This window comes from Entelurus aequoreus, linkage group LG18, assembly GCF_033978785.1.
Source record: "Entelurus aequoreus isolate RoL-2023_Sb linkage group LG18, RoL_Eaeq_v1.1, whole genome shotgun sequence".
NCBI lineage: Eukaryota > Metazoa > Chordata > Actinopteri > Syngnathiformes > Syngnathidae > Entelurus > Entelurus aequoreus.
Genome location: NC_084748.1, coordinates 14,263,716 through 14,278,305, shown reverse-complemented (window position 1 = coordinate 14,278,305; position 14,590 = coordinate 14,263,716). Strand labels below are relative to the sequence as shown.

Sequence of the window (14,590 nt, the reverse complement as noted above, 5' to 3'; positions counted from 1 at the left end):
TAATGTTGGGTTATTTCCAACCAAACTATTGGGTTGAATTATTTAACCCAAAAGTTGAGTTACGCTAACTCAATGTTGGTTGATTCATAACCCAACTATTGGGTTGAATTCATTTACACAAAAGCTGGGTTATGCTCACTACACTGTTGGGTTATTCCAAACCCAACTATCAGGTTGCGCAATTTAGTAGGTTAAAAATTATATAAAATTTTACTGCTGGTTTGTCCTACTCCTTCACAACTACTGATCTAAAATTTTATTCCATTAAAATATACTCAAAAGCAAGATATGAGTGACATTTTTTTTTAACAAGAATTGCCATTAATGGTCATAGTAGTTCTATACAGCATGCTCAAATATTTTCATGTACACTACCGTTCAAAAGTTTGGGGTCACCCAAATAATTTTGTGGAATAGCCTTAATTTCCAAGAACAAGAATAGACTGTCGAGTTTCAGATGAAAGTTCTCTTTTTCTGGCCATTTTGAGCGTTTAATTGACCCCACAAACGTGATGCTCCAGAAACTCAATCTGCTCAAAGGAAGGTCAGTTTTGTAGCTTCTGTAACGAGCTGAACTGTTTTCAGATGTGTGAACATGATTGCACAAGGGGTTTCTAATCATCAATTAGCCTTCTGAGCCAATGAGCAAACACATTGTACCATTAGAACACTGGAGTGATAGTTGCTGGAAATGGGCCTCTATACACCTATGTAGATATTGCACATTCAAATTAGAAATGGTCACAGCTGATGAGGTGTTTAAAAAATTGAGCGCGCTCCACCCTAACAAGGCCACCGGCCTTGATAATATTCCCTCCAGATTCCTCAGGGACTCTGCCTCCATCATTGCCCCGATCATCACGCACATAATAAACCTATCAATTACACAAGGCCAAGTACCAAAAGATTTTAAGATAGCAAGAGTAACTCCCCTCTTTAAAAAAGGAAGCAAATTGGAACCTGGCAACTACCGACCTGTTTCTATTCTCAGCTCCATTTCGAAAGTAATGGAGAAAATAGTTTATGAACAGGTCGATAGTTACCTTGCCACTAATAAACTCATGTACAAATTCCAATCCGGCTTCAGAACTAACCACTCCACTGACACATGCCTTCTCTATCTGACCGACCACATCAAACATGAGGTGGACGCGGGCAAATACTGCGGCATGGTCATGCTGGACCTTCAGAAGGCCTTTGACACCGTTAACCACGCTATACTGTTGGATAAGCTCAGAGCAATCGGATTTAACAAAACCTCTTGGAGCTGGATGCAGTCTTACTTGGAGGGGAGGGAGCAGGTGGTAGAGGTGAACGGCACCGTGTCCCCCCCCCTCTCGGTGAACTGTGGAGTCCCCCAAGGCAGTATATTGGGACCTTTACTGTTCCTAATATACATAAACGACATGTCATCGGCATGTGACTGTGAATTGTTTTTGTTTGCGGATGACTCTGCCCTGCTGGTATCCGACAAGGACAAGTCACAGGTGGAGAAAATCCTCAGTGCTGAGCTCTGTAGAACTTGCACCTGGCTCGCTGACAACAAGCTATCCATCCACTTGGGTAAAACAGAATCCATCCTGTTTGGGTCCCACATCAAACTTAAGAGAGTCAATCACTTCACCATAAAAGTAGGTGACAGTGTCATCACCAGGAAAGATGAGGTCACCTACCTAGGTTCCATTCTAGAGGCTAACCTTTCCTGTGATAAAATGGCAACCAAGGTAATCAAAAAGGTTAACCAACGAACGAGATTTCTCTACAGAATTTCCTCTCTGGTCAACAAAAGCACCTTGAGGATTCTGGCGGGAACTCTCGTTCAACCCTTTTTCGATTACGCATGCACCTCCTGGTACCCTAGCACCTCCAAAACCCTCAAATCTAAACTCCAAACATCTCAGAACAAACTAGTCAGGTTACTTCTAGACCTCCACCCCAGATCCCACCTCACTCCTACCCACTTCTCTAAAGTGGGCTGGCTCAAGGTGGAGGACAGAGTTAAACAACTTGCACTGAGCCTAGTCTATAAAATCCGCTACACCTCCCTGATACCGAAGTACATGTCAAACTACTTCCTTAACGTAAATGACCGCCATAACCACAACACCAGGGGGTGCTCCACTAACCACGTTAAACCCAGATTCCGAACTAACAAAGGTCTTAACTCATTCTCTTTCTATGCCACATCAATGTGGAATGCGCTCCCAACAGGTATAAAAGAAAGGGCATCTCTATCCTCCTTCAAAACCGCTATAAAAGTTCACCTCCAGGCAGCTACAACCCTAAACTAACACCCTCCCCGGATTGCTAATAATCAAATGTAAACAATCAAATGCAGATTCTTTTTCTTATGCCTTCTGATCTCTCTCTCTCTCTCTCTCTCTCTCTCTCTATGTCCACTACTTGATGTCCATATCCCACCCCCCCCCCCCCCACCCCACCCCCCCTCCACACTCCTGATTGTAAATAATGTAAATAATTCAATGTGATTATCTTGTGTGATGACTGTATTATGATGATAGTATATATGATAGTATATATCTGTATCATGAATCAATTTAAGTGGACCCCGACTTAAACAAGTTGAAAAACTTATTCGGGTGTTACCATTTAGTGGTCAATTGTACGGAATATGTACTTCACTGTGCAACCTACTAATAAAAGTCTCAATCAATCAATCAAACCAAAAACCAGACATTTGCAGCTAGAATAGTCATTTACCACATTAGCAATGTATAAAGTGTATTTTTTTAAAGTTAAGACTAGTTTTAAGTTATCTTCATTGAAAAGTACAGTGCTTTTCCTTCAAAAATAAGGACATTTCAATGTGACCCCAAACTTTTGAACGGTAGTGTATGTGTGATTGTAAATAATTAATGAGATTAATCCTTAATAAAATTCCCTTCAAGAAAAAAGTACCTTTTTAGTTAAAAAAAAAAAAAAAAAAAGCCTTTTACCCAAAAATGCGTTACTCATTGAAAAACAACCCAAAAATGGTTCATAGTTTTGAAAACCCAGAAAATTTGTTAAAATAATAACCTTATAAACCAAAAAAATTCTGATTAAAAAATAACCCAAATTTACCCCAACTCATTTGAGTTATTTTAACTCAACATTTTGGGTTAACTTTTTCAACCCAACTTTTGCATTGAATTATTGAACCCAAAAGTCGAGTTATGCTAACTCAATGTATTGGGAAAACCCAGAAAGGGAGTTAAAATAATAGCCTTATAACCCCCAAAATGGATTGCTCTTCCTAAAAATAAGTCCAAAATTTAACCCAACACTCGCAACTCATGAATTGGGTTATCAAAAATAACCCAGCATTTTTTTAGTGTGTACACACTAAAAAATGGTTGGTTAAAAAATAACCCAAATACTGGTTTAGAAAAGGACGAACCTCTTATTTGAGTTATTTTAACTCAACATTTTGGGTTAATTGTTTCAACCCAACTTTTGCGTTTAATTATTTAACCAAAAAGTTGAGTTATGCTAACTCAATGTATTGGGAAAACCGAGAAATGTATTTAAAATAATAGCCTTATAGCCCCCAAAATGGATTACTCTTCCTAAAAATAAGTCCAAAATTTAACCCAACACTCGCAACTCATAAATTGGGTTATCAAAATAACCCAGCATTTTGTAGTGTGTACACACTAAAAAAATTCTGGTTAAAAAATAACCCAATTTTACCCCAACTGCTGGTACAGAAAAGGATGAACCCCTTATTTGAGTTATTTTAACTCAACATTTTGGGTTAGTTTTTTCAACCCAACTTTTGCGTTGAATTATTGAACCCAAAAGTTGAGTTATGCTAACTCAATGTATTGGGAAAACCCAGAAAGGGAGTTAAAATAATAGCCTTATAACCCCCAAAATGGATTGCTCTTCCTAAAAATAAGTCCAAAATTTAACCCAACACTCGCAACTCATAAATTGGGTTATCAAAAATAACCCAGCATTTTTTTTAGTGTGTACACACTAAAAAATGGTTGGTTAAAAAATAACCCAAATACTGGTTTAGAAAAGGACGAACCTCTTATGAGTTATTTTAACTCAACATTTTGGGTTAATTGTTTCAACCCAGCTTTTGCGTTGAATTATTTAACCAAAAAGTTGAGTTATAATAACTCAAGTATTGGGAAAACCGAGAAATGTATTTAAAATAATAGCCTTATAGCCCCCAAAATGGATTACTCTTCCTAAAAATAAGTCCAAAATTTAACCCAACACTCGCAACTCATAAATTGGGTTATCAAAATAACCCATTTTGTAGTGTGTACACACTAAAAAAATTCTGGTTAAAAAATAACCCAATTTTACCCCAATTGCTGGTACAGAAAAGGATGAACCCCTTATTTGAGTTATTTTAACTCAACATTTTGGGTTAGTTTTTTCAACCCAACTTTTGCGTTGAATTATTGAACCCAAAAGTTGAGTTATGCTAACTCAATGTATTGGGAAAACCCAGAAAGGGAGTTAAAATAATAGCCTTATAACCCCCAAAATGGATTGCTCTTCCTAAAAATAACTCCAAAATTTAACCCCACACTCACAACTCATGAATTGGGTTATTTAAAATAACTACATTTTAACCCAACTGCTGGTTCAGAAAAGGGCGAACCCCTTAGAGTTATTTTAACTCAACATTTTGGGTAAATATTTTCAACCCAACTTTTGCGTTTAATTATTTAACCAAAAAGTTGAGTTACGATAACTTAATGTTGTGTTATTCCCAACCCAACTATTGGGTTGAATCATTTAACCCAAAAGTTGAGTTATGCTAACTCAATGTTGGTTGATTCATAACCCAACTATTGGGTTGAATTTATTTGATATAAATACAATAGAAAAAAAGTACCTTTTTAATAAAAAATTTTAAAAAAGCCTTTTACCCAAAAATGCGTTACTCATTGAAAAACAACCCAACAATGGTTCATAGTTTTGAAAACCCAGAAATTGAGTTAAAATAATAGCCTTATAACCCCCAAAATGGATTGCTCTTCATAAAAATAACTCCAAAATTTACTCCAACACTCGCAACTCATAAATTGGGTTATCAAAATAACCCAGCATTTTTTAGTGTATACACACACAAAAAATTCTGGTTAAAAAATAACCCAATTTTACCCCAACTGCTGGTACAGAAAAGGACGAGCCCCTTATTTGAGTTATTTTAACTCAACATTTTGGGTTACTTTTTTCAACCCAACTTTTTGCGTTTAATTACTTTAACCAAAAAGTTGAGTTATGATAACTTAATGTTGGGTTATTCACAACCAAACTAATGGGTTGAATTTTTTAACCCAAAAGTTGAGTTATATTAACTCAATGTTGGTTGATTCTTAACCCAACTATTGGGTTGAATTTATTTAACCCAAAAGATGAGTTATGCTCACTACAATGTTGGGTTATTCCAAACCCAACTGTTGGGTTGCGCAATTTAGCACTCCTTGACCCAATAGTTGGTTAAAAAGTATACATTTTACTGCTGGTTTGTCCTACTCCTTCACAAGTACTGATCAAAATGATTTATATTCCATTAAAATATACTCAAAACCATTGACATTTTTTTTTTTTTTGTTTGTTTGTTTTACAAGAATTGCCATGTATGGTCATAGTAGTTCTATACAGCATGCTCAAATATGTTCATTTACATAAGATGTGTGATTGTAAATAATTAATGTAATTAATCCTTAATAAAATTCCCTTCAAGAAAAAAGTACCTTTTTAATTAAAATTTAAAAAAAAAAAAAAGCCTTTTATCCAAAAATGTTTTACTCATTGAAAAACACAAAAATGATTCATAGTTTTGCAAACCCAGAAATTGAGTTAAAATAATAGCCTTATAACCCCAAAAATAACTTAAAAATAACCCAATTTTAACCCAACTGCTGGTTCAGAAAAGGATGAACCCCTTATTAGAGTTATTTTAACACAACATTTTGGGTTACTTTTTTCAACCCAACTTTTTGCGTTTAATTACTTTAACCAAAAAGTTGAGTTATGATAACTTAATGTTGGGTTATTCCCAACCCAACTATTGGGTTGAATTATTTAACCCAAAAGTTGAATTATGCTAACTCAATGTATTGGGAAAACCCAGAAAGGGAGTTAAAATAATAGCCTTATAGCCCCCAAAATGGGTGGTTCTTCCTAAAAAATAACTCCAAAATGTACCCCCAACACTCGCAACTCATAAATTGGGTTATGAAAATAACCCAGCATTTTTTAGTGTATACACACACAAAAAATTCTGGTTAAAAAATAACCCAATTTTACCCCAACTGCTGGTACAGAAAAGGACGAGCCCCTTATTTGAGTTATTTTAACTCAACATTTTGGGTTAATTTTTTCAACCCAACTTTTGCGTTTAATTATTTTAACCAAAAAGTTGAGTTATGGTAACTTAATGTTGGGTTATTCACAACCAAACTAATGGGTTGAATTTTTTAACCCAAAAGTTGAGTTATATTAACTCAATTTTGGTTGATTCTTAACCCAACTATTGGGTTGAATTTATTTAACACAAAAGATGAGTTATGCTCACTACAATGTTGGGTTATTCCAAACCCAACTGTTGGGTTGCGCAATTTAGCACTCCTTGACCCAATAGTTGGTTAAAAAATATACATTTTACTGCTGGTTTGTCCTACTCCTTCACAAGTACTGATCAAAATGATTTATATTCCATTAAAATATACTCAAAACCATTGACATTTTTTTATTTTATTATTATTTTGTTTTACAAGAATTGCCATGTATGGTCATAGTAGTTCTATACAGCATGCTCAAATATTTTCATTTACATAAGATGTGTGATTGTAAATAATTAATGAAATTAATCCTTGATAAAATTCCCTTCAAGAAAAAAGTACCTTTTTAATTAAAAATTTTTAAAAAAAAGCCTTTTACCCAAAAATGTTTTACTCATTGAAAAACACAAAAATGGTTTATAGTTTTGCAAACCCAGAAATTGAATTAAAATAATAGCCTTATAACCCCAAAAATAACTTAAAAATAACCCAATTTTAACCCAACTGCTGGTTCAGAAAAGGATGAACCCCTTATTCGAGTTATTTTAACTCAACATTTTGGGTTACTTTTTTCAACCCAACTTTTTGCGTTTAATTACTTTAACCAAAAAGTTGAGTTATGATAACTTAATGTTGGGTTGTTCCCAACCCAACTATTGGGTTGAATTATTTAACCCAAAAGTTGAGTTATGCTAACTCAATGTATTGGGAAAACCCAGAAAGGGAGTTAAAATAATAGCCTTATAGCCCCCAAAATGGGTGGTTCTTCCTAAAAAATAACTCCAAAATGTACCCCCAACACTCGCAACTCATAAATTGGGTTATGAAAACAACCCAGCATTTTTTTAGTGTGCAACGTACACACGGTTAAATACTCCTGGTGAAAATAGCATGATACCCATCATGCACTGCACAGGTTTTTACTGAAACCTCACTTCAGTTGTTTACATACAGATGCATTGTGTACTTGTCCTGTTTGAAGGACATTTCTAATAAGACACACATTGTGGAGCACCCGACCCCCCCACCCCCCACCATCATTCCGTCAGAAAAGTAAAGAGGCTTCCTTTGTTCCTCCGTCGTTTCTTAGAAGAAAACTAAATCGTTTCATTCAGGACTTAGCTTGTTTGTGTGTGTGTGTGTGTGTGTGTGTGTGTGTGTGTGTGTGTGTGCACGCCACTGACAGGAAACAGAAGGGGGAAAATCCCAAATAGAGGCGCATGGAAAACGCTGACCTTGCACCCTGGAGTCCTGCGGCACATGGCTGGACGGACGGAACCAGGACCGGAGGACTTGCGTATGAGGGCGGCCCCTCAGTCTGCACAAAAGAAGCGAGCGGGCCATGAAAAGAAACGTCGTTTTCATGCAGGCTTTCTCGCACAAAAGACGACAATTTTAAACATAAAGTGCACGCAGCTGTTGTCCCTGCAGGATGGAAGCAAACAAGTGTGTGTGTGTGTGTGTGTGTGTGTGTGTGTGTGTGTGTGTGTGTGTGTGTGTGTGTGTGTGTGTGTGTGTGTGTGTGCAACACGTCAGTCATCTGGAGCATCTGTCCTGTCTGGCAAGAGGCGAGTGTAGTTTGCAACAACACAACAACTGTTGCTCATGTTTCCACGAGCTTATGCACCGGAAAGTGATCCGTGGAACATTCTAGCAACACGAGCTCTCTCAAAAGTCCCATCATCAGTTGACACATGCTCAATGATTTACATAATAGTGGTTCTCAAACTTTGATAATGACCCACGTTGAAGTCACAGTAGCGTGGCAGGCTTATGTATTAATTAAAAACAAGGCAGAGGTTTTATTGCAAGGGTGTTTGTGGGGGGGGGGGCGTGGCCCGCGGACCTGCAGCGAAGCGGGGTGTGCCAGGACCGGCTTCGAAGACACAGCTTAGAGTGTTTGTCAAATTGTGGAGGTCTTGCTCCTCCGGGTTCTTTGGACCACCAACCACGGACATGACAGCTGCGTTCAGGGTTTTGAGCAGAGTTTTGTTTTTCTATTTTTCTCGCTCACGCTCGTGCTCCACCATCAACCACCGCCTCTCCTTCCCGACTGCTGCCTTCAACAGAGCGACAGGTGATCAGACAAACACTCCCAGCTGTGTCATCTACGCACCTGCCGCTGATCTCGAAGCCGGCCCTGGCACACCCCGCTTCGCTGCAGGTCCGCAGGCCACGCTACCACCCACAGTGTCCAACTCATTTTAGATCAGCCTAATTTTTAGAGATGTCCGATAATGGCTTTTTTGCCGATATCCGATATTCTGATATTGTCCAACTCTTAATTACCGATTCCGATATCAACCGATACCGATATATACAGTCGTGGAATTAACACATTATTATGCCTAATTTTTAGAGATGTCCGATAATGGCTTTTTTGCCTATTTCCCATATTCCGATATTGTCCAACTCTTAATTACCGATTCCGATATCAACTGATACCGATACATACAATCGTGGAATTAACACATTATTATGCCTAATTTTTAGAGATGTCCGATAATGGCTTTTTTGCCGATATGCCGATATTGTTCAACTCTTAATTACCGATTCCGATATCAACCGAAAACGATATATACAGTCGTGGAATTAACACATTATTATGCCTAATTTTTAGAAACGTCCGATAATGGCTTTTTTGCCGATATCCGATATTACGATATTGTCCAACTCTTAATTACCGATTCCGATATCAACAGATACCGATATATAGAATCGTGGAATTAACACATTATTATGCCTAATTTTTAGAAATGTCCGATAATGGCTTTTTTGCCGATATCAGATATTGTCCAACTCTTAATTACCGATTCCGATATCAACCGATACCGATATATACAGTCGTGGAATTAAAACATTATTATGCCTAATTATTAGAGATGTCCGATAATGGCTTTTTTGTCGATATCCGATATTCCGATATTGTCCAACTCTTAATTACCAATTCCGATATAAACTGATATAGATATATACAATCGTGGAATTAACACATTATTATGCCTAATTTTTAGAGATGTTCGATAATGGCTTTTTTGCCAATATCCGATATTTTCCAACTCTTAATTACCGATTCCGATATCAACCGATACCGATATATACAGTCGTGGAAATAACACATTATTATGCCTAACTTTTAGAGATGTCCGATAATGGCTTTTTTGCCTATTTCCCATATTCCGATATTGTCCAACTCTTAATTACCGATTCCGATATCAACTGATACCGATACATACAATCGTGGAATTAACACATTATTATGCCTAATTTTTAGAGATGTCCGATAATGGCTTTTTTGCCGATATGCCGATATTGTTCAACTCTTAATTACCGATTCCGATATCAACCGAAAACGATATATACAGTCGTGGAATTAACACATTATTATGCCTAATTTTTAGAAATGTCCGATAATGGCTTTTTTGCCGATATCCGATTTTCTGATATTGTCCATATCTTAATTACAGATTCCGATATCAACCGATACCGATATATACAGTCGTGGAATTAACACATTATTATGCCTAATTTTTAGAGATGTCCGATAATGGCTTTTTTGCCTATTTCCCATATTCCGATATTGTCCAACTCTTAATTACCGATTCCGATATCAACTGATACCGATACATACAATCATGGAATTAACACATTATTATGCCTAATTTTTAGAGATGTCCGATAATGGCTTTTTTGCCGATATGCCGATATTGTTCAACTCTTAATTACCGATTCCGATATCAACCGAAAACGATATATACAGTCGTGGAATTAACACATTATTATGCCTAATTTTTAGAGATGTCCGATAATGGCTTTTTTGCCGATATCCGATATTACGATATTGTCCAACTCTTAATTACCGATTCCGATAACAGATACCGATATATACAGTCGTGGAATTAACACATTATTATGCCTAGTTTTTAGAGATGTCCGATAATGGATTTTTTGCCGATATCAGATATTGTCCAACTCTTAATTACCGATTCCGATATCAACCGATACCGATATATACAATCGTGGAATTAACACATTATTATGCCTAATTATTAGAGATGTCCGATAATGGCTTTTTTGTCGATATCCGATATTCCGATATTGTCCAACTCTTAATTACCAATTCCGATATCAACTGATACAGATATATACAATCGTGGAATCAACACATTATTATGCCTAATTTTTAGAGATGTCCGATAATGGCTTTTTTGCCAATATCCGATATTTTCCAACTCTTAATTACCGATTCCGATATCAACCGATACCGATATATACAGTCGTGGAATTAACACATTATTATCCCTAATTTTTAGAGATGTCCGATAATGGCTTTTTTGCCCATATCCAATATTCCGATATTGTCCAACTCTTAATTACCGATTGCGATATCAACCGATACCGATATATACAGTCGTGGAATTAACACATTATTATGCCTAATTTTTAAAGATGTCCGATAATAGCTTTTTTGCCGATATCCGATATTGTCCAACTCTTAATTACCGATTCCAATATCAACCGATACCGATATATACAGTCGTGAAATTAACACATTATCCCTAATTTTTAGAGATGTCCGATAATGTCTTTTTTGCCGATATCCGATATTCCGATATTGTCCAACTCTTAACTACCGATTCCGATATCAACCGATACCGATATATACAGTCGTGGAATTAACACATTATTATGCCTAATTTTTAGAGATGTCCGATAATGGCTTTTTTGCCGATATCCCGATATTGTCCAACTCTTAATTACCGATTCCGATATCAACCGATACAGATATATACAGTCGTGCAATTAACACATTATTATGCCTAATTTTTAGAGATGTCCGATAATGGCTTTTTTGCCGATATCCGATTTTCCGATATTGTCCAACTCTTAATTACCGATTCCGATATCAACCGATACCGATACATACAGTCGTGGAATTAACACATTATTGAGCCTAATTTTGTTGTGATGCCTCGCTGGATGCATTAAACAATGTAACTTTACCATGAATTGATTAACGTGGACCCCGACTTAAACAAGTTGAAAAACTTATTGGGGTGTTACCATTTAGTGGTCAATTGTACGGAATATGTACTGTATTGTGCAATCTACTAATACAAGTTTCAATCAATCAATCAAAAACAAGGTTTTCCAAAATAAGAGAACAACTTCAACTCAAGTTATGGAAAAAAATGCCAACATGGCACTGCCATATTTATTATTGAAGTCACAAAGTGCATTATTTTTTTTAACATGCCTCAAAACAGCAGCTTGGAATTTGGGACATGCTCTCCCTGAGATAATCCTGATACCCACTACAACTATGGGAAATACTATACTTGACTTTTACAAAGTGCATTATTTTTCTTTTTTTTTTTTAAACATGCCTCAAAACAACAGCTACAAAAACAATGAAGGCACACAGCTTCAGTCCAGAGTATACTAGACTACGTCCGTGTTTTACCGGATATGTACCGCTCCGTACAGCGGCGTTTTTAAAAAGTAATTAATTTTACTTCTTGAAACCGATATCGATTATTTCCGATATTACATTTTAAAGCATTTATCGGCCGATATTTTCCGACATCTGTAAAATAATTGCTATTGCGACATCTAGTGGACACGTTTAGAACAGCGTTTTCTCTCATTCAAAAAATTACGGCTCATTTATACACTTAGCAAATAGAGATGTTTATCGGCCGAGAATATCCGCAGGCCGATATCGGCCGATAAATGCTTTAAAATGTAATATCGGAAATTATCGGTATCGATTTTTTTTTTATTACCGGTATCTTTTTAAAAAAAAATTAAATCAACATAAAAAACACAAGATACACTTACAATTACTGCACCAACCCAAAAAAACTCCCTCCCCCATTCACACTCATTCACACAAAAGGGTTGTTTCTTTCTGTTATTAATATTCTGCTATTCTGCAATATGTATCAATACAGTCTGCAAGGGATACAGTCCGTAAGCACACATGATTGTGCGTGGTGCTGGTCCACTAATAGTACTAACCTTTAACAGTTAATTTTACTCATTTTCATTAATTACTAGTTTCTATGTCACTGTTTTTATATTGTTTTAATGTCTTTTTATTCAAGAAAATGTTTGCAATTTATTTATCTTATTTTATTATTATTTTTAAAAAGGACCTTATCTTCACCATACCTGGTTGTCCAAATTAGGCATAATAATGTGTTAATTCCACGACTGTATATATCGGTATCGGTTGATATCGGTATCGGTAATTAAGAGTTGGACAATATCGGAATATTGGATATCGGCAAAAAAGCCATTTTCGGACATCCCTATTAGTAAACTCATCTCAAAACTTGCCCGTACGTTTGACACCCGTTTTATTGTGTGACTCCTAAATAAGATTCTACACTTTTTTCCTTGCAGGCGAGCTTACTTTTCAATTGACCAAGTGGAGGAGATCTACCTCATTCCTATATATACAATTTATATTTATTTATTTATGAAAGAGACGTTTTTGTTGACAAGTTAAAAAGGTGTTTAATGATAATACGGTTATGATATCGATCACGGTGTTGACCCCAGGATGCAGGGACGGCAGGCGAGGTAGAATTTACAAAAAGGGAAACATTTAATTAGTCCAGAAGATGTAACACAGGGGTCACCAACACGGTGCCCGCGGGCACCAGGTAGCCCGTAAGGACCAGATGAGTAGCCCGCTGGCCTGTTCTAAAAATAGCTCAAATGGCAGCCTCTATTTTTTAAATTTTATTTATTTACTAGCAAGCTGGTCTCGCTTTGCCCGACATTTTTAATTCTAAGAGAGACAAAACTCAAATAGAATTTGAAAATCCAAGAAAATATTTTAAAGACTTGGTCTTCACTTGTTTAAATAAATGCATTATTTTTTTTACTTTGCTTCTTATAACTTTCAGAAAGACAATTTTAGAGAAAAAATACAACCTTAAAAATGATTTTAGGATTTTTAAACACATATACCTTTTTACCTTTTAAATTCCTTCCTCTTCTTTCCTGACAATGTAAATCAATGTTCAAGTAATTTTTATTTTTATTTATTGTAAAGAATAATAAATACATTTTAATTAAATTCTTCATTATAGCTTCTGTTTTTTCGACGAAGAATATTTGTGAAATATTTCTTCAAACTTATTATGATTAAAATTCAAAAAAAATTATTCTGGCAAATCTAGAAAATCAAATTTAAATCTTATTTCAAAGTCTTTTGAATTTCTTTTAAAAAAAATGTTTCTGGAAAATCTAGAAGAAATAATGATTTGTCTAGCTTGGTCCAATTTGTTTTATATTCTAACAAAGTGTAGATTGGATTTTAACCTATTTAAAACATGTCATCAAAATTCTAAAATTAATCTTAATCAGGAAAAATTACTAATGATGTTCCATAAATTATTTTTTTAATTTTTCAAAAAGATTCGAATTAGCTAGTTTCTCTCTTCTTTTTTTCGGTTGAATTTTGAATTTTAAAGAGTCGAAATTGAAGATAAACTATGTTTCATTTTTAATTGTCATTTTTTTCGTGTTTTCTCCTCTTTTAAACCGTTCAATTAAGTGTAAATAGCGCCCCCCCGCGACCCCGAAGGGAATAAGTGGTAGAAAATGGATGGATGGATGGATTATTAATTATTAATAACAGAGTTAAAGGTAAATTGAACAAATTGGCTATTTCTGGCAATTTATTTAAAGTGTGTATCAAACCGGTAGCCCTTCGCATTAATCAGGAGAGACAACGTACCAGGACTGGTGAGGTGAAGCAGGAGCATGAACCAGAGACAGGTTCAGGAGACAATGACTGGCATGGCCCAGCTGTCAGTGACGAGTTTAAATACTCTTAGTTTGAAATTGGTTGCAGGTGTGTCCGCCCCTCGCCGAGGACTAATCAACTGAAGAAACAGACCGTAGGAATCAACAAATGCAGACGTTACAAACAAGGAGAAGGCAGGAGAATGATACAACACAACGAATACAAGCATGTTCAACACATGTAGATTATTTTCTCTCATGAAGACAAGAATATAAGTTGGTGTATTACCTGA

General features: G+C 35.9%; 1 protein-coding gene across 1 annotated transcript in view; it reads right to left on the bottom strand.

Moving 5' to 3' along the window:
* LOC133634282 (neuropeptide FF receptor 2-like) overlaps positions 1-14,342 on the bottom strand; it is a 184,614-nt gene extending 170,272 nt beyond the window's left edge. Inside the window, exons 1-2 of the mRNA XM_062027408.1 lie at positions 14,290-14,342; positions 7,772-7,854 (exon numbers count right to left, since the gene is read on the bottom strand). The gene's annotated coding sequence lies outside the window, so the exon portion shown is untranslated. The remainder of the gene's footprint in view (positions 1-7,771; positions 7,855-14,289) is intronic.
* Positions 14,343-14,590: the final 248 nt, after the last annotated feature.